The sequence below is a fragment of the Acyrthosiphon pisum genome, chromosome A1, assembly GCF_005508785.2.
Source record: "Acyrthosiphon pisum isolate AL4f chromosome A1, pea_aphid_22Mar2018_4r6ur, whole genome shotgun sequence".
In the NCBI taxonomy this organism is placed as follows: Eukaryota; Metazoa; Arthropoda; class Insecta; order Hemiptera; family Aphididae; genus Acyrthosiphon; species Acyrthosiphon pisum.
This window is the reverse complement of record NC_042494.1, coordinates 63349755-63366380: the sequence shown is the minus strand read 5'-3', so window position 1 is coordinate 63366380 and position 16626 is coordinate 63349755.

Sequence of the window (16626 nt, the reverse complement as noted above, 5' to 3'; positions counted from 1 at the left end):
CGCTCATAAAAATTTAATTGAGTTTCTATAGACATTTTTTTTTTGATAAAGGTAGATTATCCTATAAGGAATCTTGTATTACACTTGAAAATCTTAGTTCTAAAAAGAAAATTTTTACGAATTATAAGCTCAACATAATTAGGTAATTTTCGTGATTTTTCCATATTTTGTCAATTTTTGAACTTTAAATGCTAATAAAAAAAAACTGTGACTAAGGATTTTTAATATTTTTCAAATGTCATTGTAACAATATAGTAGGAGCCTTGTATTAAATGTTCAAGTATTTTTACTCAACAAATAAAGTTTTATTGACATTCATAGAAATAAAAACTAATTAAATTGGAAACTGAAATTGTCCGTAAACTGCTCAAAACAAATCAAAATATTTTGAAAATTTTATCATGTATAGAAAATGGAAATATAAACAACCAGTGAAAATTTCATGTATCTACAGTCATTCTTTTTAATGTAACACCAAAAACCAAAATAAATTTTCTCGAAAACAGATTTTGCGTAAAAATTCCCGTTTTTCCTTAATTTTTCTTTTGTTTTTCACGGCGCTTTTGAAAACTATTGGAAACAAAGTACCAACTAGATTCACTTTCCTATCAGAAAAGGTACTGTTGAAAAAAATCCAAGCACTTTTACTGTCCTAAAAGGTGATGACAAACACAAAAAAAAAAAAAAAAAACACACATCATTGTAAAATCAATACATTCATCGTTCCACTCAGAATCTAAAACATTAAAAGATTTTACTTTTATTTTTCTGAACTTACAATCGGATAAACAAAATGGTCATTTCTACAGTCTTACTTTTACTAGTCCAAATAACTAGTCTACCCTAACCTAAATAACCTTTTTATAATATTAAGGTTACGGTTACGGTTACGGTTTTTCATTTTTGAAAATAAAGGTTCCGGTTCCAGAACCGGTTCTTTTAGGTTTCGGTTCTGGTCCCTGATCGTCATAGGACATTTCTTAAGAAGTAGGTATAAACAATTTTAGGAATTTTAAAATATGGTCATTAGGTATACTTTTAAAAATTCTAGAAATCAGAATTTGAATATATGTATTATTAATTGAAAAACGGAGGTTAATTTGCTTAAAAATCACCCTATATAGGCAGGTAAACACAAAGACAAACACGGTATAACACATGGTGTATGAAACTGGTAGTAAATTACTAATGTTACCGTATTTTAAAAATATTATCATTTACTAAAAAACAATATTTCAAAAATTGGTACAATTCTAGAAGTGTTATTTGATAAACTCCCTAATTTAATTTCATAACACTAATGGGTAACTCAAGGTTATTATTTTATACTCAAGTATTCGTCCAACACACAGTTATAGGTACTTATAAACAAATCATAATGGCAATTACCCTTAAATAAAATAAATATTTAATGTAATTATTTAGATATTTTCACGGTATTATGGAAAGTACCTATTTAGCAGAAAAATAGCGATTTTATTTATGCATTTACCTATTATTTTATTGATTTTTAAATGCATACATATAGAAAGCGATAATGAAGTAAATAATTAAAATATTATGATGTCGTCATGTCAAAACTGACAACGTCAGGATACGGCCTAGTGAATATTGATTAATTTTTCTAAAATGTAAGGAAGTTATAGAAATGTAAATCAATCAAAATAATTTATTGAATTAGTATCTTAATACATAATTTATAAATTAATTTCTTAAAATTGTCTTAAAAAAAAATAATAATGCATAAAGATCATGTCTGCTGGTAGAGTCGTAACATGGGAAGCATACAATCGATAAATGTTTGATTGAATAAGAAAAACGTATTGATTAAAAATTGTTAGACTGTATTTGACACTTGTATTATTAGGGTATCAATGCTGTTGTAAATATATGAGTTTGTACTGAATAAACAATAAAATATAACAAATATTGTGTAGATTTTGTATTTTTATTTGAATATTAAATATTTACGAGCATCCACTCATTTTAAAACGAACATACCTAATAATTTTGTTTAATTCTATTATATATTTTTGCAAGACAATAAGATAATAATAATATGGAGTATAAAATCTGAGGTAGGTACGTCATACAATATTCATGTGCAAAAATAAAAACAATACAAAGAGAAAACAATTCTGAAAGGTAATAATTTATACTGATATAAAATATCATGTTAAAAGTGAAATAATAGTTATAATGAGTTGGTAGGTACAACTTTTTTGAATTTTTTTTTAATGCAATCTAGGTTTGAACTGAGATAAATTACACCAGACATAAAAAAAAAAATTGAAAACAACTACCGTAAACATAATTGTTTGTAATATTTTTGTTGAGGAAACTGAGACTATGAAATCTTACTCGGATCGCTTATTCTCTTAAATCACCTAAATATATGGCGATTATTCCTCCATCTACGTTAAAATAATTTGGTTGCAAACGATTGAAACGAGTAGTATTAATTGGTACGCATTAGGTAGATAAGCACATAAGTGCATTAGGTTAGGTTAATATAAATCATATATAATATTAATAGTAATTATAATTTTACAAATTCAGCATTATGCGTAAGATCCTTAGCGAAAACGATGAGTGTATAATATTATTAACATGATGTTTTACCATTATTTTTTTAATGTCTGTGGTTTTTTTTATCCTGTAGAAGGAGAAGCCAGACAACCTCTGAATCTCATGATAAACCATGTTGATGGTAAATTGGACGCAGACTGTACTTCAAAGATTGTACCTATTCATTTTACTGTTTTTTTTTTAACTTTATCGGATTTTCGTGTGGTGCGAAAGAAAAACCGACGAAGAACACATTAATTTGACAACACAACTCTTGGTTTACTTTTTTGTTATGATATAAAAATAATGAATTTAGAAACTTGAAATAATCACACGTTATTTATAATAGTGACCCACAGATTGGATTACATTTTGAAAAAATGTTTAGTATTTCTAAAATCTTAACAGAACAACCATTTTTGCAGGTTATACATTCCATAAAATTCCAACTGATTCGCGACTACTTTGAGTATTATCTAGAGAGTTAATCAACGTTCCCTTATGGATCCCATAGGTCTTTTCTATACCTACTTGATCGTAACTCTGGTATTTAAAAGTTTAAAGGTGGACTTGGGATCTTTAGTGAAAACATAGTAGGACTCTCAAATTTAGGTCCACGATTCCTACCGGAATTGCCTTTTACGCTTGAATGGGAAATACGTTAGCTTATATTTAAGAATTATAAAGATATTTTAAATAATTCAAAATATTAGATATTTTCCGGTAATTTGATCGTAAAATATTGGATTTCTGACTAAGTGTCGATCAGCATCTTATTTTTTTTTGCTACAACATTTTTTAAAAAATTAACACTTTTTCCTCAGTAATATATATGTAATATATATGCTATATGTATGCCACTACCACGTTCACTACAAACTATTTAATTTATTTATTTTGACTACCTTTACAAACAAAATAAACTAAAATTCACGGAGCACATAATTCTACCTATACCGAAACCTAAAATATCAAGATATTATAAAAGTAAACAATAGCGTTACGTCGTCTTAATAAAACTTTTATTATTATTATTATTACTTTTCGCGCTCACATACTATTCGGTTGTCGCTAGCGGCAAAATTCATCTCACCTCCATGGTACACAAGGGTATGCAGTATGCACCTATATCATGTATTGATGTAGGTAGTCCAGTAATTCAGAGTTGAAACAACCGATCATATTAAAAACAAGCTCGTTGAGCTTCTGGAAACGCAAATTAATAGAAAATAATTAACTAATGCATGTACGGATATTAATAATATGTAGGTACCTAGAAAATAGGAATACACGTAACGTCACTTGTGGAATGATAAATGCTTTGGACTGGTATTATAGTGGAACACCAATAGTTATTATGTATTTATGTCAGAACTAAGGAAAAATATGTATAATGTATAATATTATTCAGCATGATATAATTTAACACGTATTATGTTTTTGAATGGCAAGAAACACCATTCGAAAGTTCAGACGACTAAAGACATATTTTGTAAGAATATTTGGGGGTGCACCGTGATCAACTTTTGTATTTAACAGAACAGAGGTTGTCTAGGTAAGTAGTTGTTAAATTAATATACTTGTAAATATAAGCACGAATTCGGAAAATCCCTAAAAATATTTATAGGTATCCTTATTCATCACAAATCTGGTTGAAAAAACAATTCCCGACATTTTATGGAGTTTCTGGTCTATTTATGACCTATTACATAAATACCTCGAGGTTCAACGAAATGTCGGCTTTTTATTTCAATATAATATGTACTTTGAAGTCTGTTTTCAGAGAACTTTTTCCCGTGCTTTTATATCATTGTAATTATTATGATTATTAATTATTATCGTGATCAAATTTTTCACAAATATTACAAATAAAAGCTTTGAACCACAGTAAAACACGCGATTTTAAAAACCATTTAAATTTTAATGAAATTATAATTACAATTATAGAAATATTTATTATATTTTTCGAATAGTTTGTTTGATTTTACAATAATAAATTGTTATGGCATTTATAAAATACTGTAAAGGCTCTGCTATATACAAACATAATATTACATGGTAGGGGGGACTAGACGATTAGATGGCTGTGATGAACATTTTAACCTAACAGATTTTCAAAAGATATTTGAGTAGGTACATAGTTTGTAAAAAAGTACACATTTTGAGGTTGATTATAATTTATAACAATATTCTAAGAAAAAGTTCTATAATATATTATTTACATTGTATTGCATATATATCAATAGTTCTATTCTAAATAAAGTGTTTTTTATATTTTGTCCGGTGAATCACAAAACATTTGTGTCGACATATATAATATTATAGAAAGTGAATACTACTTTTGAATAGAAATCTGGATTTATTTATTTTACACCATGTTTAGGAACAAATTTAAATCGTAAGTTACAATTTAAGTTTTCAAACTTAAAATGAATATGATATTGTACAGTAAACGCGAGTTGTATTACCATATATATACCATATTCATGTATACTTATAAATACATTTTAAACGAATTTTAATAAAACACTGTTAAATATATTCTAGGAAATTAATATTAGACTACGGAGATAAATTGAAAATGTGTAGATCGGACATTGCATGTCAAATTCGTCTTATTGGTATGATTAATGAACAAATATGTCCATTAAAAACTTAAAGAATGGAAATCTTCGTCATAAAGTATAGGAAACATTGGATGGTAAATAATATTAAGGGGGCTGCAGCAGGTTTTGTCAAAAATCAAAACTAATGTAGATTTGACCAATCTAAACATCAATTTTGTTTGTTATAATGTTTTTCAATATATTTAAATTCCATATCATAAAATAAACCTAAGGGGGGCTTGAGGGGGCTCCATGACAGTCAATGAAAAAAAAGTGACTTTTAGACCAATAAGCTAGACAAAATTGGAAGAATTTAAGGCCTTAATACTAGCAGAGTTTTCATACGCCCATTACAGGTAAGAAAATAAAACTGGCAGAGCTTACATTAATGTAATAATTAATCTAATCTAATTAGACCTTCTCATAACCTTTTTATCTAACCTGTATTCTGGCGGAGTTTACAATCACCCCATACAATAATAATAAATGGTAGTATTGAGTATTATTTATTTATTATTATTTGTTACCACTAACCTTGTTACGATATATTTTAGTAAATATTTGTAAAAGTAAACATTTTTATTGAAGGCCTATTAATTCCTCTAGGGAATATTGGTAGGTGCAATTTCATAACATGACCATAGTACTGCTTCTGGTGAGTTATTCCTATAAAACAATTTTACTGGACTAAAATAAGTTGCTTTGAAGATGTAAGGAACTTGTCAAGAAATTTTCAACAGGATTCAGTTAGATTTTTATGGGCGAAACTCACAAAGGCATTTGCTGTTTTATTTTTACTGTAATGCTTAATTATATTGCAATTTGCCTTTTCACTTACCTATATTAAACTATAAATGAAATATTCTGGATAGTCAATTATAGAATTAGTGTAGCCGGTTATATTAGCTCCAAGCTATTTGGAGTTCTTGAAAATAAAATCTATAATAATAATAATAATAAAAATGCCACTCACCGTGAATTAAAGTTTTTGATTTCTTTTTTTAATTTTTAAGTTATCAAGCACTTTGAGATTGATTCATAGATTAAATTAAAGCTTAATGGACCATTATGGACCTACATAATATTTATTTATTCGTATGGCAAAAACCTACATACTATTATAGAATATATAAACCGTATAGATTTACCAATTTGAAACCGGGTGGGTTTGTTTTTGCCATAGCTATATAACCGTTTTAATCTCACCAAAGATTTTAGGTTTTATTTTACTGCCTCGATACGAGAATAGTGTAATAGGTAAACAACCGTACTTCGTAAAGCTCATAGTTCAGGTCATTTGTTGGATAGAATGTCCTCTGTTTGTTCGGACATTCTGACGTGACGTATTGTTTCGTGTACATCTTAAGCGAATGAAGTCGGTGATGTTCTATAACCTGACATATCATATTATTATGACAATAAGTCATGTACATAAAACAGGTATTTAACTTTGAGTCTTAACCTCAACATAATTGTTATATTATAGGTGTTATGTATTTATATATATATATTTTTTATTGAGTTAATGCTATTTAGTAGGTTATTTAACTGTGGTTAGAACACGGGGTGTATGTGTGGAGAGGATTTGTCACTAAAACCGAGATTGTCACCTAGCCGGGAACTAGCGACACCGGTTGATGCTTGACCTCAGACACGTTAGTGACTCAGGCCAACCACCGGTACAATATTATTATATTTGTTTTTATGTGTTCAATATTAATTAACTAGTAGAATAATATTAACAATACATATTATGTATTATTTGTATTTTATTTGATATTTAATTGCTAGGGATTTTTATCACCGACACGTTCGTCACCGTTAGTTAAAATAAAGTTTAAAAAAACAAGTTTCGTCGTTGTTGAGTGGTGTCACAAAATGTATACTGCACGGTGATAATAATTTGTTAGGTGGGCTTATGCCTGCTGACAAGTATCATTGGATTAACATTAAGCAAAGTTCGTACTTTTCAAACCAATATGAGCCTTACGAATGATTTTCTTATATAGGAAGAAAATACAATTTAGTAGGTACTCCCCTTTAACGAGTTTACTATATTTGATTTAATTTGTAGTTAATGCGTATTGAGAACCTCGGTTTTTTAAGGTATTCCATGTGATTAATTACTTTTTGAGCCACAGTTTAGCTACCTAATAGTATCGCGTGCTAAAGAGTTCAGTCCAAGTAAGTAATAATTATCTTTGTTATTTATAGGTATACCTACTGCCTATGCTTTCACTATTAAAATTATACAAAATATAAATAATTTATTTGTTTTTGTATTTTAATATTTTAGATGCAATAGTATGGCAATATTATTTATTATATCTATGTCTTGCTTAATAACGTGAACAAATTATTGGTGTAATAGTATCACCTATACCGATAAATAAAAATTAGGCATTGTAAAGCACAATTTTAATTTATAAGCAATTGATTCGTCCTTTAACGACTTGCTTTAAGCATTCAACTCTGGGGATCTCTCAAAATATCTAACTTAAAGTTATTCCAACCTTTCTATTCTTTAAATCTTCGATTCATAGTAAACATTCCCTATTGGGACTTTAACAATCACGCGTTACACCATAAATTTAACATACAGACACTACATATTATACTCGCATCCCATTACTACACGAAATTTCATAAAAAATGTCCTCAATCACTCAAATCCTCTTATTTCTAATGTGGTTTCTAGTATACGTGACCTGACAATCTCCAGCTTATCGCCTTTGTAGAAATTGGCCACGCAATCTCATTAGTAATTCCCAGGGTTTTAAAATAATAAACCACCTCCCTTTGAATATTTAAGGAAGTCTTTTTCACTCTACCACGTCCAACTAATGGACATCACATTTGGTCATTGTGGAGGTATATAGTATATTATACTGCTTATCTTAACATATTATAAAACAAAGTGCCTTTTTCTCGCTGTATGTTTAGATCTCTAAAACTACGCAACGGATTTTGATGCGGTTTTCTTTAATTGATAGAGTGATTCAAGAGGAAGGATTATAATATGTATATAACGTGCATAATATAGTAGAGAAACACTGTCCTTTTTTTGTATGTACGAGTATATCTTGAAAAGAACTCTACTTATTTTAATACGGTTTTCACTAATAAATCAGTCGAGTCACGGGGAAGGGTTTAATGTATAATAATTTTCCTTGGTGAAATTAATTGGGTGGCTGAAAATAATAACAATCTATGTCTATATATATAAAAATAAATGTTTGTCTGTATGTCATTGGACTCCTCCCAAACCACTGGATATGTTTTGTGTATTTTTGAGTGAGTCCTTGAATGGTTTAGATTCACAATTAGACCCAGTTGGTCCATTCCGGAGAGCTCAAACAGGAATTGCGATATACCTTTTTGTTTATAAATGGTTGCTTTTGGTTATAGGAGAAATATAGAACATCGAAAATTAGTAAGTGTATACAGCTTGATTTTTCAACTCATGTAGGCTGTAGATAGGTAAAGGGTAGCTCATACATGATTTTTTTAGCATATGAAAAAATACATTTTTTTTGTCAATCTAAATGGTTGCAATTCGTTACATATTAAAATATTAATATCATAATTAGAAGAAATATGGTATATACATTTTGTACAAATATATTTATTAAAATACAAATCTTTGGCCTGAACAACGTCGGGCTTCCCAGCTAGTATTATAATATAAGTACTTCAAATATTGCTACATGAATAGAAATTTTATTGTACATTTCTCTTTTTTTAATTTGACTATTAAACAAAAATATTTGCTAAAACTTTTGGCTTCCAAATCATATAGCATGTACCTACTGTAGACTTTGGAAGATATATCTAAATGTATAAATCGCTTAAGATAAATTAATTGATGATACATCAAATTAATTAAGAAGTGTATTTAATTATACCCATGACTGTTTGGTTATGCGAATAGCGTACTAGATTAATTACCAGGAATCGTTATCGTCGTGACACTTTTTCCAATAATATTTAAATTTGATATATTTATATGCATATTTATATCTGAAGTTGAACCAGTGTTTTCCAAACTTTTCTACCAATGGTCCACCAGCCATTCCTTATAGAAAAATACTTTGCAAAACAAAAGTAATAATAACAATAATATTGCTTAATTTTCTAAATTTATTTTCGATAATTTCGACGACAATCAATAATTTTTATATACAAGAATATTTTATAGTATGATATAAATATCATTATCGATATTAATATATTATTTTATTACCTATTTCAATAATCATACAAAGACGATTTTTTAGAAACATTTAAGTATACTCACAGACTCCAGTTTAAGAAATCCTGATAAAGATTACTTATTCTAAAAATTATAACAAAATGTGTGCACTTTTCTATATTTTTTTTACACAAATATCCCTGAAGTAAAAGAAATGGCCTAATGTACATCCGTAAGAATATAACCAGAAAAAGAATAGATAATCATTTGAAGAATATGGCTGTCGGCTCCATGACAGTTCGTTAATAATTGGCGGAGGGTAGGAGTTATGACGAGTGACAACAAGTTTCGAAAGTTCCAAAATGAACTTAATGAACACTCAAAAATTGTTCACGAAAAACGACAAAATGGAAATCAGCCTAGTTGTGCGAGTCGTGCTCAATCAAAGCTTTCTGTCCTAACTTCTATGTATAAAGTGGTTGTAACTTACAAGTTGTTATTCATTTGTGTGATTTTATTCTTAAAATTATTTTACGAAAGATATTTGCATTTGTAGATAATGTTTTCAATATTATAATTGATCAATCAATTTTGAATTTGAACGTGATATTGAAGTATATCCATATAATAATTATCGTACCAATATTTTGTAAGATAAAGTATTCAATCATGATTCAAATTTTTAAAACTTTATAATGCGTTCAGAAATTATTGAAAATTCACCCTATATTCATATTTCATACACATTATAACTTGTGTGGCTCTATTAGGTATAGATAATTAATTTTTCATAGTATTTAAAAAAAAAAGCTAATTTTTAGTAATTTAGTAAACTACGTACGTACGTAAGTATTCTAAATTAATAAGTTTCAACAAAAAAACCATCGTCTTTATAAAATTTGGAGGTATTTATATTAATTTTTAATTTAATATGTAAACACCTACTTAGATTATAATATCAATTTTGTTTTTAATTTATAGTTTTAATTGAATCAAAAGGCCATGAATTATTTACGATTTGTAACCATGGCGTTACTCTTATTATTACGCTGTATAATGTTTAGATGCGTAGATTTTAGTGCGCTCACAAGATGTTAAAATATAGTTATGATAATATTATGTGTTGAAAGCGTTATTTTTACTTCGCACTGTGGTACCCAGTAATGGGATGCCTGGCTTTTCAATATTATTGTGCTCGTAAACTAATTTTAAGTTAAGGATAAATAAATAATCATAAGACGAAATCAAGCGAAAGACATTATGACGTGAGGGAACTAAACACACAACTATTATAATTTAGCCATGATTGAGTTGATTGTTATATAACTTAGGTACGACTATTGGTTTTAATACAATATCAACACTCACTGTTCTCGATTTTCCGTATATTCGCCGTACTTCCGGTTTGCTCGACACGCCATAATCACCCTCTTGTTTAGTGTGTTTTATAAAATAATTACTAGTTGCCTTAAATGTGCATTAAGCTTAGTTGCCAAATTTCTGTTCACTTAGCGTTTGAATGCAATAGCAGCCATTTGTTATTTGGACGTGTTTGATTTAACAAAATGGGAAACTTTTATGTAATATTGATCTAATGACCCGGTTTAATAATCGATTAGTGTTGTGTATAATAGTGTACCTATAAGAGCCGACTTACTTCCACTCCGTTTGAGATATGGCTCATTATAATTTATATTGTACATTGGTATGTAGTTATACGTATTACACGGGTGCAGTATAATGCGCATACAACTAATCTCCTAGCTATAAAACCGAGAGTGACAAGACAAACTATTTAAGATCCTGTTCACTCGCTGTTCTATAGGTGTCTACCTGTATAAGTTATATAAATTGTAGTTTATCAAAATGGTATTAAAAATTAATTGTTTTTCCATTAGGCTATAATTATTGGCAATAGAATATTATTTTATCGTTTAATAAACGACATGACACTAAATGCATGTCGGCGTATTGATATTTTTATATTACAGAAATAATCGCAGAGAACAATTAGTTATACATTCATATTATATTTCAAAATATTAAGTATTTATTATGAGTTAAATTTTATAATTGTATTCGAAATTACATTAGTCGATATTTTCTGAGTTTTCAAAACGTACATCTGTCAGTACATAATATTAATACAATTTATAGGCTGTTAAAATGTTTGATTTTCACAACACACATTACGGAATGGTAAGATATTTAGCAATAATTGGAGTCATAAATACGAAGTTAGTAGAAAACATTTTTTTAACATTGTTTATTTTTTTTAGATTTTGAGTAGACCAAAGAAGCTATTATTGATTACGATGACGTGTTTCAACGCAATTTTCGGGTTAAAAGTTTTCAGGGTAGGAAAAAAATGATTAATAAGTTTCATGTAGCACCGCTAAAAAATAAACAATTTTATAACCATTCATATCATACACGTTATTTTTTAAATTGTTTCTTTGATCGTTTATAAAGTTGATAAGAACAGCATAACAAAGAATAAAATAATTTCAAACAAGTAGGTAGGTATCCGCTAATATTAAATATTTACCATTTTCGGGTAACGATATAGCGATCAAAATGAAAATATAAAAACACTCATTCTAACAATCCATTAATAGATTAGTTATGAAGACATATGAAATTCTTCCTTGACATTTCGTTAATAAAAATCAACCATTTATTGGTATGCTTAAGAAACAAAACCAATTTATCAAAATAAACCTAAATATTTCTTGTGTAAAAAATCTATTTTATTTTTTTTAACCCTGTCCGAGTTATCAATTATACCTAGTAAAAACATTTATCCTCACAATCAATCATTTTGGTTGTCTACGAAAAAAATAGGAACAAATAAATTAATACATCATTTAATAATACATTATTTTAGTTTTTAAAAAAAACGACATATATATTATAATATATGTATAAGTTTAGTACATTAAACATTTCTAAAAATATAGACTCATTATAATAATAATTGAACCACCTTTTGCATAATTTAATTTAATTTAATATAGAAGTTATTACATTATAATATTACATTTTTTAATTTAAATATTACCTGAATATTTTAATACAACGAATGAATTCTATTTTACGTTTTGATTAAAAAAAATTGGATTTTTCCACTTCAACTTTATTTTTATTCTATGATTTTTAAATGTTTACACCTATAAACAATTACAAGTAATTTTTTTGGTTCAAGTTTTTAGTATAATAGTTTTATATTTGCGTGTTTCTGATTTAATAGTCCAATGAATAAAACTTTTTTTTTTTACTTGGGTTGTTTTTGATGATAAGTTTTATACTGCGATCTCCAACAAAGGATATTACAATAAAATGATCGAAAACGTGAAAAGAATATAAGTAAAAAAAAAATCGATTATTCGTTTAACTGGAGATGGAATGTGAATTATGTCTAGGAGTTTAGGACTCCTACACATTCTCATACATTGTATATGTACAATATGTACGTATAAGTACGATGTGATCCACTGGGATCTCATGTATTGACAATATAAACCTGAAAAAAAGACGTTCATAACTATGTACCTACCTACCCATATTAATTTGTTGACATATTTATTCCAATATATTATACTATCCTCGAGCTATCTATTACTTACATGGCATGTTTTGATTACAGTAATACAAATATATTTTGATGTTTCATAATAATATTGTGATTCTACCGTATATCATAATATTATTGTTTTTGATTCATGGAATGCAATGACGGAATTATTGCACCACTGACCTACATAGGTAATATGCATTTATACACAATATTGTACACAGTTAGTAGTTACAGAGATTTTACCTCGCAGTAGTGTGCTGTAAAATGCGCGGATTACTTTTAACCAGGCCAGATGAAATTTCTTGCTAACCCGTTTAAATGTTCATGAAATAATTTAAAAATATTAATACATTTTTTACACAATTGATGTTTGGATCAATATGAAGTGCGCTGTTGGACGACTTGTTACAAATTATTATTCGTCAAAAGTGCAAAAAATACAAATAGACAGATGTGACACGTTGAAATGTCGATAGCTGCAAAGATGCATTTGAATATTTAAATCGTTATATTTGTGTAAGTTAATAATTTGGAAGGCTCGTAAGTTCGTGTCCTAAAAAAATGCTTGGATGTAACGTTGCTCTTAAAAATGCTAAAATATGCAGAAAAAACATTGAACTTTGCGATAAAACTGATATATTCGCAGATAAAAAATTGCCTACATTTTTTATTATTTATAAACAGAATGTAATAATATCATCCTAATATTTTTAATTTTAAATTTGCATGAATAAATATTTTTTTGTTCGTGCATTGTGTATTGCTTTATAACCGTTTTTATTGGACACGAGGGTTTTAAATTATTTTCCGCTATTTATTGATTATACCTAGTATGAAACGCAGACAATACTATTTTATGTTTTTTTTCTGTTTGATCGACTTAAAAAAAATCGGTGTACCTCCCTATATATTAAACACTATATTAACATTGTGTAAACAAAAACTTTATAGAGCTTAAATTAATATGTTAAACGTTTTTTGAAAAAATGCATGATTGTGACAAAACATTATGGAGGCAATTTCAAAAAATAAAAATAAAACATTGTCATGCCAAAACCGATTGACTTGAAAGAATTTCTATACATAAAATACGACTAAAATTCGGTAAAAAAAAAGGTCCCCTTTGTCCAATTATGGAAGTTGGCACACCGGGAAATCCTCAGCTTCCAGATAGGCCTAAGTCGATCGAGTCGACATACTGCATATTATACATACACACACACACACACACACACACACACACACACATGAATGCTCTTTGATGCGCCGTGTTGCCTTGCTCTAATGTTATTTATACGACTTTGTATTATAATAATAATAATAATAATAACGGATATAGCGAAGGAAAACGGGGTTATGCCCGCCGGGACGACCGGTGAAACGTCGTTGACGGACTACCTGCGTAGGTCAGGTTAATACACCATACATTATATCATTTCGTAAAATATATAGTGTATATATTATTACGTTATAATATATTACGGTGTGTCGAGATAACGCTCTAGACACGATGACGAGGTCGGGCCGGTGTGTATATCACACCACCGGCGCTACAGCGGCGCGAGGAGACATCGATTGATACGCGTCCGCTGGGAGAGGAGAAAGACCACCGGTGGTGACTGCAGACTGGTGTGCTGCTGAGATACGACGACTTACGAAAATAAAAACGAACAAACCAAATTGTTGTGAAGACGTGCATTGCGGAGTAGTCGTACGATGACGGATCGTATGCGATGCGACGTGCCCGAGGAAAAAATATGAGAATTTATATATTATAATAATTTATATAATTTATTATGTTATTATTGAAACTACTGCAGTCGTGCAGTCTGTTGAGGCGTCAGTCGTGGCTCACTTCAGTTGTAGTTATTATTCAGTTTTCGGGCGCCCCGGACGCTGCTGGTTATAAAACCATCAACTCTGGTTCATCGTGTATTGTCCGAGAAATCTGACGAACTCTTTTTTCAATTCACTTTTTTTTTCAATTTCTTTTTTATGCTCTCAGAAATTGTACAATATTCTTTAGTGTTGTGTTGCAGTACGGAGTATAATAGTGCATTTTTTACATGCTCGATAAGACATCGAAGCTATCTGATGAATGATGATATTTTTACAACGATGGTATAATATTGTTTTTACATTTTATTCATAGACTGTATAATTTTATAGTATCTGTTAGTTGTATCTTAGTTGTATGTCAGGGAAATCGCCAAGAAACGTTTGTTAAATATTAATTATTTATCAAAAAACAACTACCGTATCTACCCCCCACTCACCAGTCAGTTTTATTCATACCCTGCTTATTAGTTATTTACGTATGAACGGACATCGATTAATAGTTTTAGATTATAATATTGAGATTTCTTTTATAGATCTTAAATTATGAACTGATGTAGTGTTGGATTTACGAAGATCAATATGATGTCTATACTTTTGTGAAAAGATTAATTTCATGTCAATACTTTTGTGGGTAAAAAAAATTCTCCGAGTGTTTCATAAAATAGTATCTCTATAGATTAAATATTTATAGTTAGGAGTTTAAACTTTAGATAGACGTCACGTTATTGTCAGTGAAGTGTCTAGAACTTTTTTTTTTATAAAAACTGAAAAAAACAACAACAAATAACATTTCATACCACGAACAAAACCCTGTTTCGAAGAAAAGGTCTTTTATTATGTTAGAATTTTTTTTAAAATAATTTTTTATTCTAGTTACTTGAAGTTTTGCATTTTTCTTTTTGTTTTTATTTATTTATTCATTGTAAACGTGACGATAATGCTAAGTTAAATATGTATAAAGTTTTAAAATGTAATTGGCATACAATTTTAAAATTTTCGATTTTACTACAAATTCAAATAAAAATCCTAATAAAAATAGTTACATTAGAAAATAGCTTTGGTCACATACATTTTTTAGGTGTTTAAAATCACAAAAATCATTGAAAAATACACTCAGAATATTTAAGAACCAAAAAAAAAAAAATAAAAAATTACAACTTTAAAGGAATGTAATAACAATATTATATTTTCATACAATTTACATTTGAAATAAAAGCACCTGATGCTTATTAGTGTTAGCCAATTATTTTTTACTAGATTATTTTTGTTTTTTATTTTATTGCAAATCTTAAAAATGTTTGAGTTTCATGGAAAAGTGAGAATAAATCAATTTTTTTTTTAATGAATTCATACCATTATACGTTAAACAATTTGATAAATATCTGAATATTAAAATAATTCAGAAACATGAAAATATGATTAATAATCATTCACTAATTTAGGTGTTATTGTTTGGTGAAATACAAAATTAGTGCACCTATGTTGGACTTTCAATGAATGAATTTATAAATAAAGAACATAATTTTATTAACAGTCATTCAGTAATGTATTTAAATAATTTAATAATGTATTATTTATTTAAAGCGATATGTTAAGTTGTGAACCTGTAATCTATTACGGAGATTTGGATTTTAATAATATTAAATGACATCGTATTTATTTTTTTGTAGCACATATTGTATTAAAATTGCATAAACAATGCGCCGTCATATAAAAAATATTAGCATTCATAGTGTTATTATTACGTATTATTTTATTTACATAGAATTAATTAATGACATTGATTTTGCTATTATTAATTATTAAGATTACAAAATTGTTTTTATAAACTTATTTTTTAATAT